Here is a 15,514-nt window from a genome sequence, read left to right on the forward strand (position 1 = left end):
TAATAGCAGTGCATTAAGTATTTTTGTCCTTTTGATGTCATTCATTCAGTGGGACAACACAACATACAGTAGATGCCATTTGAGTCTTTCTTAATAAATTGGATGTGCATTTTATGACCTCCTCTTAACAAAGACTAGAGTCTCTTTGCTGTCATGCTTTATTAAAGCTGGAAGTTGCTGCTCTATTGAGCGTTTTAATGGGGGAAATCATTAATACAATTGCTGTTTTGGGGTTGATGGAGAGTGACGTGTTAAGGCTTTGTTGAGAGCCTGGGAGAAGGTCAGAGAGTGTGGAAGTGTGGATTTAATTTATGACTTTAATTATTTGATGCAGACTCTGCCAGGCCATGATTACTTTTTTCTTCTCCATTGGATTAGCAGGCCCTGTAGCGACTCATTTCAGCTAGCTCTAATGCACTGATCTGTCTCTTGTAAATATGAAGTATTAATGTACTGCCGCCTATGTGTATGTGGCTCTGATAATTTGTTTTCCTTTACAGGACATTTCCATCTCCATTTTAGCACATTTAAATAGACATTAAAGGATTAGTTTACACAAAAATGAAAATTCTGTCTTCAATTACTCACCCTCATGTCATTCCACACCCATACGATTTTCGTTCATCTTTGAAACGCAAATAAAGATGTTTTAATGAAATCTGAGAGCTTTCTGTCCCTCTATTTACAGTCCATGCAACGTTCATCATATAAAGTGATCGAGTCTCTAAAGAAAATTTGGACTAAACCGCCTCAATTCATATGGACTAGTTTTACGATCTCTTTGTGAACTTTTTAAAGGGAAAAGGTCATTTTTAAAAGGTGCGTCAAAGCGTAAGTTGCGTAGCTGTCTATGGAGGGACATAAAGCTCTCAGATTTCATCAAAAATATCTTCATTCGTGTTCCGAAGATAAACGAAAGTCTTACGGGTTTGGAACGACATGAGGGTGAGTAATTAATAACAGAATTTTAATTTTTTTTTGAACTATCCTTTTAAATCTTGTTTGTTGTTTAAATTCATTTCCAGAAGTAGTTTATCCACTTCAAAACCTGTTGCACCTACATTAGTCGGGTATTTTAAGGTAAAAGAGAGATGCGTTTGAGATCTCTCCGTGTGTTTGTGTTTTTTAGCCTTACAAAACATGTTCTTGCATAACTTTGTAAAAAATGTTTCTTTTAATGCTGTTTCTGTTGAGGTGAAGGTCTGTCAGAAATAAACCATCCCAATCACCTTCAGCCGTGCAGTGCAACTGTCACAGACAGTGCACAATATTCCACCCTGAAACCACGTTACTTGGAGGTTGACCGGTTTGCTTGCTTGTCTTCCATTTAAATAATCAGGGATGTAAAAACAAAACACTGGAATATTCGTTGCTTAGAGGTGGGATATTGTGTCAAATAACGCTAGCAGAATGAATATTGTAAGAATTTATTTATGCAAAAAGCAATAAATTTGCCGTTTAAAATAATAAATTGTTCTTTTTCTGCTTTGTTTTTCATTTTTCACACTAGCACTATGTGTGCTTGCCTATATCCTTTCTCGTAAAATGGGGAAAAGGCCTCCAAATAAAATCATAATGTGCTGCAATTCACAAAGACATGAACCTAATAGAAACGTCTGTTTTGCAGTTTGCGGGTGAGCGCTTATAAAGATCGTAGGTAAGGCCTAAGGGCGCAGCGTTACAGAGAGCAGACGTGAATGTGAGTGGCAGTCAATATGAAAGCATTCACTTTGACGCCTTTTTACTTGTCACCCTCAAGGCTAGTTTTCATGAAAGGGCAGCGAGACGTGTAATCATTCTACGGAATAAAAAATTACACCCACGGCTCGCTATGTGCGTCTAACTAAATTGATACCTGATCTGTCTGATGCTCGTACGAGAAAAAAATGAAAATACACAATACAAACTAATAACAGTGCTGCAATTCAGAAAGGTGTAATGAAGTTTCAGCCCTGGGCTTAAAATCATGGAATTGCAAGCATGGCATCACAAACATATCGGTGGTTGATGATTATTATTGATATGCTTATGTAAAATGATGAATTATCTGATGTTAGCATGCAAGTCTGTTGACAAATGTCTGAATTTGTATACAGGCCACTGGGAAATATTCAGGGTTATTATCATTAACTAAAACTCATTGAAATAAAGATCAAATAAATATTAGTTTTTAGAAATGTTTCCTTGGCAATAAACTGAAATAGGTTTAAGTTGAAGCAATTATTAACTGAAATAAAAACTTAAACTGAAATAAAAATAACTTAAAGGTATAGTGGAGGATCTTTCCGAATTTTAGATAAGACCCGCCCTCTCCACTTTTTGAAAAGTTTGATTGATTCACCAGAATGATTGACAATTAGGAGGACCAATAGTATAGGTGATCCACCCGGAAGTAAAAAATCCTCCGCTATACCTTAAAACCTAAAGGGCAATATAAAAAAAAGGATAATAATAAACTGATAAAAGCACATAACGAAATTACTTACATTTAAAACATTTAGCTTATATAATTAACTTCAACTTTTATATAATGTCCCCTCAATAAATGTATAATTATAGTATAAAATAGTAATAATAACACTTTCTCTATTTGTAAAAAGGACAAGAGAAGAAGATGAGTGAATAAGAAAAATAGCTTTGGATCTGAGAGGAAAAAATATACTGTTTTGCTGGTAGTATTTGAAACTATGCAACGTGACACCAACACGGCATGAGCTGAAATTTTTAATATCAGTCAATTTGGCTTGCTTTGTATAAGGTGACAAATCCATGGAACGAATTAAGCCAGCAGATGCTCTTCCAAGTTTTAGTCTGCAAATCCATCAAGGCAGTTAATGGGCCAGCTCAGTGTTTGGCCTTTTCCCCCTCGCTTAGTGTTTTCCATCTGTCTTTCTTTACCCACTGATCTGGTGATGGCATTAGACCTGACTTCTTTAATGCAATCATCTCAGTCTTTGCACCATGAACTCCGCCATCACAAAACCAAACCAAACAAAGAGAGAGAGCTCACGTTTTTTTCAGTCAACAATAGCTTAGAATCTGCCTCGTTTTGGCTTTGTGTTGGAAATGGAGTTGGACAAGCTGAATGAAAACAGAGATTGTGTCTGTTGCTTGGATACTGGCTAGAATGAGATAAAAATATCTGATGTTAGCCTTGGTTTGATTCCACATGAAGAGCTCCGTGGAACCAAATTTTAGAATTGGAGCAGTAAGTTTAGACTCCACATAATATGTCCTGTTTCAGGCTGTCTATTGATTGTTTTAGTTTACAAGGAGTCTAATATTATATATATATAAACACTAAATGGGATTATTGTCATTAATTAAAGCTAAGGCTTTTAGAAACATTTCTGTTATTTTAAATAAAGCTAAAATAAAATATAAATGAGAAATGTTGCCTTACTGTAGCTGAAGCACTAAAAATAGCAATATTTAAAATGACAAAAGCACATAACAAAATTACTAAAATTACTATTTTTGATTGGCCATTATAGCAGCTCAACAACCCTGCAAACACAGAGTTTTGTCAGCTCTTTAGAGTTTAGTTCATATGATATGCGAGTTCTGTAAAAACTCCAAAAGTGAGTGCTGGCCCCAATCATGACACTTTTTGCATTCTGGTGTTTATCATTTGCACAGCTGTTTGACGCACTGATGTGTGTAGAGGAGTGAAAATATGCCTAAGGTATACAAACACTGCTCTGGACATACAAGGTTAAGGTAATGGGGTGATCTGTACTGGTTAACAGATGTGGGCCGTGTAAGTAAACTGATTGTCACCTTAGTTTAAGTTAACTAAATGATGTAGTTGTGCTGCAAGTTGCTAGAGTTCAGATGCATTCTTTTGGTTGTTTTTTTTTTTTTCTAATGAAAATAAAATATTTGAAAGAAAGGTAGGGTCTTGTTGGAATATTACTGAGGTGTTGTCTGTGTCTAGGGACCAAAAGTCAGACTGCATTACATATCTGGGATTTTTTTGGATATAGTTTTAGGATATAGAAAACTTTTAAAGAACCTCTGTGTAAAATGAATATGGATATTTAAGATTAATTTATTAATTAGATTGTTTCACTTATTTTAAATTATTTAAAATTTTGTGTGTGTGTATATATATATATATATATATATATATATATATATATATATATATATATATATATATATATATATATATATATATATATATATATAAGAACGAAATTGGAAGCATGGTGGATGAACCACTATTGATCTGATTTTGTTGATTTATGTAAGATTATTTGCCAAAGGCTATAAACATAACTATTAGTCCATATTCCCCTTTACATCTGATGACACACACTCATAGTGTTATTTGCTTCTGGAGAAAATGACAACAATGTAATAATGATTCAGTTGTTTTATACTTGTCTTTTATATAATTATTATTAGAAAAAAAAACTTTTGAGGTCACAGTTGACACACATTACATTTATCAGTTTCAAATTTATGTCACTGTAATAAAGTTCCACAAGTTTTTTTTTTTTTAATTCAACAGAATTCAGTATACCAATACAGTATTCACCCATAAACCACAGTGCAAATCAGTTTTGCTGGACAATATATAAAACTTTCCAAATGTAATTTAACAGTAAATTAATTGGAGAACATATGTAGTAGAATAAATACATCTGTCACTGAATGTTGCACAAAGCACATGCATGCAAGATACATTACTCAAAATGCATGCATTGTTTACCCACATAAATTAGCATTCTGAAAACAGCAGTTTGTTCTACAAGCATTAATAATCACATGAACATTACTCGTGGTCCATAAAGTGGGCCAAATGTTAAAGAGATATTTTACACTTTTATAGTTTATATTAATTTCAGTCTCACCAGGTCTCACGGCACACTTTCACCTTTACTTTCCTCACAAACTGCACTTTTCCCAGTGAAAAAAGTAAATACTGAATCATAAATGCAATGTGCCAGTTTCTTCTACCGTCAGGGAATAACCTCTCTTCGTTTCAGGAGGACAATACGGATAGTTTCGCACATTACCAATGCTTGCATCCCATCTGACCATCAAACTTTTACGCACTAGTACGATCCAACGATGACCGCTTCGACATCCTTTGACGGTCTTCTCTCCGTGACCAGAAAGTTGATCATGCCCTCGGACTTAATAAGCAGGTTACAGCCTAAAAAGAAGATGCCGAAGACCACGGTGAGCGCGAGCACGCACATGACCGCGATCTGCACCGCGCGCATGATGAACACACTGCGCTCGTCCAGCGTCGTGGACACAAACCCGCTGTCCGTTACCACTGAAGACACGTTACAGCACGACAGAAAGCTCTCGCTGCTTCTGTTGGAAAACAAAGCTCTCTCCGTGTCGTTGAAAACTGTTGAATTCATTCTGGACTACTCTCCGGGCTCCCCTGGAAGAGAGGAGCAGGTGCGTACAAAAACACCGGCTGAAGTTTCCTTCAGTTCTGTAAAGTCACAAGAGCAAACAAGATCTTGACAGAATGTGTGGGCCGACATGCAGTAGAGAGGATGGTTGTTTTCGGACCTGTTGTGGAGGTAATTAGGGGCTCTGGTGTGCAGAGGACAGGGGTATGACTCCTGAGAAGTTCAGTGTTTACAGGGCTTTTCGTTCGTATTGCGCCCCCTTTGACACAATCTGAAAACGATGCCGAGGTCGGTATGAACTAGTTGAAAAGTTAACTGTTACCAACCACATTTAAAGTCACGTAATATTTCTTTCTTTGAACTGACTATTATCTTTCTGTATGCTTCTAGTAGGCAATACTTCTTTTTTAATAGTCAGTAGTAACTGTTCATATTCATTCCAATAGTGAGGAATGTGAACTGAGTTAATCAATAGCCTACTTAATCACTCACTAGTAGGCTAGTTATTTATTTGCTACTTGTCACTTTGTCAGTAGTTACAAATAACTATTATATTGTTACTACAAAATGGAAATGTTGCCAGATTAAATTGTATGAATGTGATTCAGACATCACTTCGGGTTATGTAGTCCATGTGTAACTGGAAGCTATAGATAGTAATTATATAGGCTACTTATTATTTTATAACTTGTAACTATTCAAAAGTACTTATTTATTAGACATTTAACATGTATATTGCATTTTTAATGTCAGTAAGATTTTTAACTGAACTATTTGAACTATAAAGTAACCATTCTTACTATTATAGCAAGTAAAAAAGCAATTAGTAACTACTATAAAAATGTTACTAGTAAAAATTGGGAAAGAAGTTTTGTATAATACCCTCTCATTTATATAATACTAAAGCTGGAATAGATTGTAAAATAAGTTAAGTAATTTTTTACCTTTTTATGTTATACAAGATTCAATTTTTTTTCGACCAAAAAAAAAGTCAGTTTAATGTAGTTTAAGTTAAAATAGCACTTACAAATTTAAAGTCCCCCTGTAGTCAATAATTGTATCCCTTAAAACTCATATTTGATCATCAAAATTACATTTAAATGTTTTTTCTTTTCTTTTTTCAAAATAGCTTGAATGTAACTCTACACCCTTGCTTCATTTAGTATATGTGGTCTATGAATATGCAAATTTGCCCCGCCTCCACTCACTCGCACCAACTGAGAGATTCACTCGTTGACGATCACAAGTTGACGTGATTGGTTACAAGGTAGTTTGTGACATCAGAAACACCAGCGATTTCAAAACGCGTTTTTGATACTGTATTTGGTTCACTGCAGTTTTAAAGGGGTCATTATAATGGTACATGCACTTTTACAAGTTGATTGTACTGAAATGTCTGTTGGCAGTGCCTGTACACAACCATCCTATCATGCTAAAAATCCATCCAGTGGTTTTGTTTTAATCTCCTTATATGTTTGACCCTCTCTGAAATCAAGCCGTTCGATATTGTGACGTCATAATATCCAACGCCCCTCCCGCGGTGCTGAGTGACAGCCGTGTTTCAACACAAGACCCGCCCTGAGCGAGCTGTGACAGCCGTCATAGTATTCCGCCATTGTTGATATGCTGGAGCAGAATGGCGTCTAAGCGATTGTGGTGTTCTGTTCTTAGATGTAATAAGGAACACAGCAGTCATTTGGATGTTCCTAAATCCGAGCCGTTGAAGATGCAGTGGCTGAGTTTTGTTTTTGAAGCGATATGCCCAAAGGATTGACGCGGGGATTCCCTCGCGGGGATTCCCCACGATTGTCCATGCTTTCATGTTTGCGCGAATCATTTCACACCAGACAGCTTTACTAACGAGAAAAAACGGATCGGTACCAACCTGTTACTGCTGAACCTCCAGAAGATGTGAGTGTAATGTTTTATTAACCTTTATATTAGTATTTATATTAATCTTTGCGAAATTTGCAAACCTTGCTGCAGGCTTCACGATGAATGCATCTAAGGTTTACACTCAGGGTACATTATGGCATGTTTTCTATGTACGACGTTCTCAATATAATTCATAATCCCACGTTTATAATGAATAACACGTGGTTATTGTGTTAGAAACGGTGTACGCACAGAACAGAGGGCGGGGTGAGCAAAGCTCATTATCATTTAAAGACACATGCACTGAAACGGCGTGCTGAAAACAGAGCTGTTTTTGACCAGGTAAAATGAGTGTTTTCTTACAATACTAATGAGAATTTTTAATTAAAGTATATTACAAACTTTTAATTTAGACCCTAAAGAATCATATTAGATTGTACAAAAATGGCATTATATGACCCCTTTAAGGAGAAAATACTCATCAATGGTGATGACTTATGAATTTGCACTTGGTTTATCTAAAGCACATTAAAAACGCCACAGACATAAACAACATTAAAAGCTTGATTTTCACCACAGTGGGACTTTAAGGCAGAATTTTTTTTTTTTAAGTGTAACAATTGGAATAGTTATCAGAATCAATGGAATTAATAGTGCAACTATTTAATCAATACTTTTAGTGTAATTGAAAGAAAGAAAAAATACTAATCATTAATAGGTAATTAAAAATAAGCACTATAAACTAGATGTTGGTTAGGTCAGAATACATGTTGAAATGGCTTGGCGCAACAGAAAACTAATTAAATATTTTTTGCATTAGTTAGTTGAATTAGTATAATTTTATTTGGCTTTGGGGCGTTAAATATGATGTTCATTATTTTTTAAATGTGTTTTGCATGCAATGACTAAAGACTATAATTAGTTGAAAACAGAATTGAGCCTATTTTTTAGTCTGCAGTCACACATGCAGCAGAGGGCAGAGTTGCTCCTGAAATGTGTCAAAATGAAGGGGGGGTCCCACTGGCTGTTCTCTTTACTGTCGTGTGAACATGTAATGCAGGAATAGTGTAGTAATTACAGCCATGTTGATTAAACAAGATCTGGTTCACACATTTTAATCAAATAATCAAGCTAAACAACCCAATCAACCCAATGTGGTTACATTTGAAGCACAGTGTGCTGTGGCTCACAGTTGGGTTTAACTTGAAAATGGAAATCCATAATTAATGAAACCACATAAACCCTCAGGAATGAGTGTTGTGCATGTAAACATATGGATATAGAACAGCAGGATTACCATGGAAATGTATGGGAGCAATATTTCCATTAGACGCCACTGAGGGGGTGTGCAACGTGGCAGTTATAGATAATCTTTTTAATATACTTCTGTTTACACTGTGAGGTGAAAATCCATGCAATTGACTGTACTTGCACTATAAATAGTGGTCCTTCAACTACAGTATTCATTTAGCTTTGAAATCACCACATCTTAGTCATGTTATATTTCATGCTCTTTCAGGGTTAAATGTGTCTTGAACATGCACTTAACAGCATCAAAGCTCTTAGATATCAGGCGAATTAAGTCCTAAAAGCCCCTTTTGTGAAGCGTTCAGCAGTGGGAGGAAGAATCGATCATGGAGGGTGCTTAGATCTTCTCAAAACTGCCCTTTTAATCAACAGCCAGGTAAACAGGGTCTGTGCAATGTACACACATCCCACAATGCACCTCATGGAGTGAGTCCGTCAAACAAGGGCCTTTTGTTTTGAGCAGTACTATTTTACATGTCCTCTCTGTCCTGTATCACCATATGTGTATATGAATCATCAGACTTATCAGAGAGAGAGAGAGAGAGAGAGAGAGAGAGAGAGAGAGATGCTCTCAGGACATAGTGCTATTCCTGTCTGGGTGTTACTGTGCACATTGAAATGCGCTCTCTTCAAATGCTTTCACTGAGCGCTTGCTTCCCTCAGTGGTGGAGGGGGATGGAGGCAAAAAGAGAGAGAGAGAGAGAGAGAGAGAGAGAGAGAGAGAGAGAGAGAGAGAAGAAGAGTAGTGTGGGTGGCTATGGGTAGAACAAGCTACAGATGGAAGAGTATACAGAAATTTGTCATATGCATGGAGAGATTCAGCAATTGCAGAGAGATAAAAAAAAGCAAACTGTCAGGGTATTTTAATAGAAGCTCAACCATATGTTGATGTTAATTAGGAAGAAGTGAAAATATGCTTAAATATAATACCTGTTTGGAGTAGAAACCATTTTCACTCAGAAATTGCTAGTACATTTCACTAACTTTTTGTTTCATTTGTTAGCATTAGTTAACTACATTAGTTATTTTTACAGCATTTATTAATTTTAGTTCACACTAATGTTAACTAATACAACTTTTGATCTTTAAAATGTTTAGTAAATGTTAAGATTCATGTTAACTAAGATTAATAAATGCTGTAAAAGTGTTTTTCATTGTTAGTTCATTGTAAGTAATGTGGTTAAATAATGTTAAAGGTATAGCGGAGGATTTTTTACTTCCGGGTGGATCACCTATACTATTGGTCCTCCTAATTGTCAATCATTCTGGTGAATCAATCAAACTTTTCAAAAAGTGGAGAGGGCGGGTCTTATCTAAAATTCGGAAAGATCCTCCGCTATACCTTTAACATATAAAACTTTATTCTAAAGTGTTACCAAAATGACAAGTAAGCATGAAAAACGGAAATAGTGTTTTCTTGTAAATTGTACTTAAATAATCTTTGTTTTATTTACAACTTTGAATTATTATTATTATACAGTGTATAATGCATGACTTTATGGCAATAGCATTCATAGTTGTGCATTAATGTAACATAATAATGAATAAAACTATTGATGGAAGAGTACAGAAATTTGCCATATGGAGGGATTTTGAAAAGATGGAAACAAAGCAAAATGTCTATGTATTTTAATACATCCTTAACCTTATGGTGAAAAATATAAACAATTTTCACAAAGAAATAGCAAGTAACATTGAATTAAATTGGACATTTTGAAGTATAAAAAACGAAATAGTATTATCTAACGTACAATCTTTGTTGTATTTGAAAAATCACTTTTTTTACAGTGATGATGCACGATTTCTATTGGCAATGACATTTATATTTGTCTCTTCGTATTATGAATAAAATCTATATGGAAGAGTACATAAATGTGACATGGAGAGACTCAGGGGAGATAGAAACAAGGCAAAAGAGGAATCTGAAATGATTGCAAAGTATCTGGTATAGGCTCAGCCTTATGATATTAAAAATCTGTTAAAAATACCTATGATGCATGACTCATCTGGCAATAACATTTAAATTTGTGCGTTGATGTAATGTAATATCTTCCTTTTATGAACAAAATTGCCATTTTCTTTAAAAGCTGTGCATATTTTAAAATGTGTCTTGCATTTTAACATGATTTACACAACAGGTTGTGTATATTGTCAGTATGAACAGTTATATTTTTCTTTTTAAAATAATATATTGTGTCTTTAGCTATATAACGGTGAACGTGATTTCACTAAGTACACCATCTTTGTTGTTCCTGGAACATCATTCCAATCAACCAATCAGATTTGAGGGACAAGTTTACAGCTTTAGGCTTAAAATTAGAGTTAGGTGCTTCTACACCAGTGTTATTCACCTATCATTGTCCTCTGATTTTAGGGACTGACAGGAATGTTGTTCCAGGATCAATCCAGGAATATATCTAACTTGGCAAAATCATGGTGACTGTTAAATAACAGGATGCATTTTGCTCAACAAATATCTGAGAGCAGTTCCGCTAAAACATGATCTAAAACCAAAAATGTATGATATGCTTCAGATTTATTTATTGGAAGTTAAAAGGCAAGTTGGATGGTTGATATTTATCTGTTGGTACAGACTTCTCTTTCTAATCTCTGGGGACAAGAATGTTTAATGTCAGGGCTTTTAAAAGCATCACTCTGACGAACTCTGCCATCTAGTGATTACCACATGAGAGGAATAGCAGTTACTGGTTGGACCTTCCCAACCTGTCATTAGAATCCCGCTGTGCCGATGAATCTATTTAGTAAACAAATAGTCAGACTTTCAGAGTCAGAGAGGGCGTTTTTAGTTACAGCGCCGGTGGTGGTAAAATTCCTCTCGCATTATTCCAATTGTTATGTGTCATTCTCACCAGTGACATCATTAGAAGCTGTCTGGACACGTTTCATCACATTTCATTATGCTCCGTCAGTCCTCCTCCAGCGGTGTAATTATATCTGTAGGTCATTAAGGCATGGAAGCATGTGTCTTGAGGAAAACCTCGACTGGCGTGAAGCAGTTGTGCCGCGCTAACAGTCAGGATGTGCTTTTGCAGCGTTTAGACAAGTGCATGTCTGATGCTTGCTCTAAGCATGCCGTCGGTGTTTGCTGTGTATTGGATTGTCCTTGGCGCAGACACCCTTAAGCCTGTTCTACACTAACCTGATACTTCACTACAAACAGAGCATCCTAATGTGCACTTGGATTTGAATGCTTCCAAAAACAAAATAGTCTAAACTAGAATGCACTCTTAGAAGAAAGGTTCAAATGATAGAACCTTATAGGGTTCTGGCATGGCGCATCATATATATATGATATATATATATACTGTATATATAATGAGAGTATGTCAGCTCCAGTTTGGATCCAGCCTATTATGAAGACTTCAGATGCCCAACACCTATGAAGAGACGGCGCCAAGTCCAGCGAAGATTTCAGATGACGCAAACACTGAATCAACATGCACAAATGCTATATTTTCTAAATGTCATAATCATTTGTTAACAAACAAGTTCATTACTTTGATGAGCTCATTGTTTCTGCATTAAATTATTACATTGTTTAAATGAATACATGTTTAGCTAACTGTGACTTTGTATATGTACATTTCTGAAAGACTTAACTTAGACAGTTACCTCTGATAACAAAACGCTCTAAACTGTAATATAGACTCATGCACTTTCTGTAAAGCTGCTTTGAAATGATGTGTATTGTGAAAAGCACTATACAAATAAACGTGAATGGAATTGAATGTTATGGATTTAGTTTGAATTAATTTAGTATTTTGATTAAATTTGATGTATTAAACAGCTCACAAACATACTTTATCACTAGAAACATAAAAGTATGCAATCATTTTAAAGTGCCCCTATTATGCTTTTTTTAAGCTGTTTGTGAATGTAAAATGTCTGCAAGGTTTTAAACATCAAATTGCCTGACAAATAAAGTCATTGCCTTCTAAAGGAAAGAATCGAATCTGAACCGTTGAAAGGAGTCGTCAGCAATTCCAGTCTTACTTCCTGTAATGTAACATACCTATGTAACAATGTAACAAATTTGCATAATGCCCACTTATGGTCTTCACGACGTCGTCTTTGCCCCGCCCTCAAACGTTGTAGTTGTAGCTGAGGCCTGGAAGAGTTTGGTTGAGAAGACGCTGTTTTCAGTGGTACAAATCCACTTGGAATGCACTTCAGAAGGATAAGGACTTGGACATGAACTTATATGGAAAAAAAACGACATCAAATGCTGAGGAAGCCCCCGGAGCTGAAATTCAGATATGTAATTGGTGTTTCATTTCCGACACACGCTGTAAGCGGTAGACTAATCACAACAGACTGGGCCATCTGACCAATGAGAGCACAGTAGGCTCTCTGAAAGGAGAGGTTTAGAGAGACTGAATCTTCGAACGAACCATTTTCAGACTCTCTGAGGAATGAGGTGATGTACAATGTAATTATGAGAAAATGAAAGTGTTTTTTAACCTTGGATGCAAGTAAATCTATTGTAGGAGACCTCCAAAACAAAATTAGGAACCTTTAAAATAGCTTAATGGGGCACTTTAAGACATTTCTCCTTATATATAACACTTTTTGGCATACATTTGAAAAGAATATCTATATTAAAACCCATTAAATAATTATTTTCATGTATGTTTAGCAAAAGGACTCAAAATAGCCACATCCTGCTTGTCTTTGCTTCCAAAAGAGCTTATACTGTGCATGTGTGAATGAAGAGATATTCCTGAAGAAGTTCTGTTACAGTCTTCCATTGTGGATAGTGCTGACACTTGCAGAGCAGCAGTGTCAGTCCATTACAGACTGGAAGTCATTTGCATGACTCCAAAATAGCACACTTATTGCGCCCTTATCTTCCAGCACACCGCCTGGCTTGAAACCATAAGAGATGGAAAAGGACACACAGGTGTGAAATAGAGTTCAGAGTGAGTGTTTTTCTTCAAGATTAAGTATTGCTTGCCATGACAGTTTGCTTTAGAAGCTTTATCAAATGAAGAATGTGTTTTGTTAAAGAAAGCTTGTTCCCCCTGCTCTATCTGGCACTGATGTGACAGTATATTCATCACCTGTATCTTCTTCATCCATCATTCTGACACATAAAGGGCCAAATATATTAAAGGCTGGATATGAATTATTTTATGATCAATTGTATGTTGGTGCAAAATATTTGATGACCTTCAGGGTGAGCATGTCTGTTTACGTTTTGACGTCAAACCTGGGGAAAATTCTGTAATTTCAATGTGTTGTTCTTGCTTTGTCTTGTTTATGAAATTAGCTTATAGTCGTTATCATTTTGGGACAGAATTGCTTAGACTTCTCTCTTCTTCTCTATATATATATCAGCCTGATCTCACGGCAATTCGTACGAATTCTACGAGGTGGCAGATTTGTACGAATTCATACGACCTCACTGGAATTTTTGCTAAATCGTACATATTTTACGAATTGCCCAATTCGTATGAATTCATACGAATGACCTACCTCTGACCCCGCCCCTAAACCTACCTACCCATCACGTGGGTTAAGACGAATCGTACAAATTCATACGAGTGAGGTCGTACGAATAGCCACCTTTTAATCACTGGTCGTGAGACAGTGTTGCACATATATATATATATATATTCCTCATCCTTTAGCATTACATTATATGATCACGCTCTTCTTCTTGCAAATGCTTTTAAACCATACAACCACAATAAGACACAAAAGAAAACGCAGTGCGGTACTGACGCGCGTCTGTGAATCTCCTGCCGTCTCGACTTGTGTGCACTGTTTTGTCAGCATCCTTGCAAGCACAGTCTTAAATGAGTTAAATGAAGACTTAAATGAAAGTAAAGTTGTGAGAAAATGGGATGCGTGTCAGATCCACACGTGTGGCAGGTCTTAAAGTGACAGACTAATAAACCTGCTGTTGTTTGAAGAAAAAGAGTAAATCACTCACTGCTCTTGACTGAATAACTTTTGTAGCTTTAATAAGGATTAATGTATATTTAATTTAGAATTTCTGCAATTAAGACTGTAAAGTGTTTGATAATGTTATTACATTTCTGTATATATCCTACTTGTTAGGCCTACCTGAAAATCTTAACGAAAACAATAACTTTTTGTGCATTTTGACAGGGCAAGTAAAGATTGAGCCCTGATATATTGAAGAGCACAGGCAAATGTGGCATTTTGGTATTATGTGAAGATTGTTTCAAGTTCCCTTAAATTAACTTAAATTATTTGGTATTTCTAAAGCCTAATAAATGTTAAAATTGATAGTTTTTAATTATGCTGTAAAGTTGAATGGCTATAATGGCTAAAATTGACAAAAAAAAAATCTGTTTAGAGACATCAGAAGTATTGGTATCGTTGATACTGGCCTTTTACAAAAGTAAAAAAATTTACATATAGGCTACTGTCTTTATGTTGTTTCTACATTAATTTGGAGATTAAATGTGAAAAAAATATATTAAAAACGTTAATGTTATGCGATTCATCTTGATTAATTACAGAAAAATAAAAAATATGCAATTAATTCGTAAAAAAAAATATATATATATATATATATATATATATATATATATATATATATATATATATATATATATATATATATATATATATATATATATATATATACACATATATATACACACACACACACACATTTTGTTGAAGTACAAAAGTGCTTTGTGATTTGCTGTTGGTGTGATCTCATGTGAGTGACAGGTTGTCCCGCCCTCACGCCAGTAAACACGTCATCAGAGGAGATATGTCGCTCCAAGTGGGAGGGGAAGTTACTATGAATAAAGATTAGGAGGGCGGCGCATGAATGCGTAAAATAATAATAATAACAACAACAACAATAATGTGCACGGATAAATTATTTATAATAATAAATAATGCAATATTCCAAAAAAGAAAAAGAAAAGAATTTTCGATGCAGCACTATT

This window comes from Scardinius erythrophthalmus (assembly GCF_964197995.2).
Source record: "Scardinius erythrophthalmus genome assembly, chromosome: 12".
NCBI lineage: Eukaryota > Metazoa > Chordata > Actinopteri > Cypriniformes > Leuciscidae > Scardinius > Scardinius erythrophthalmus.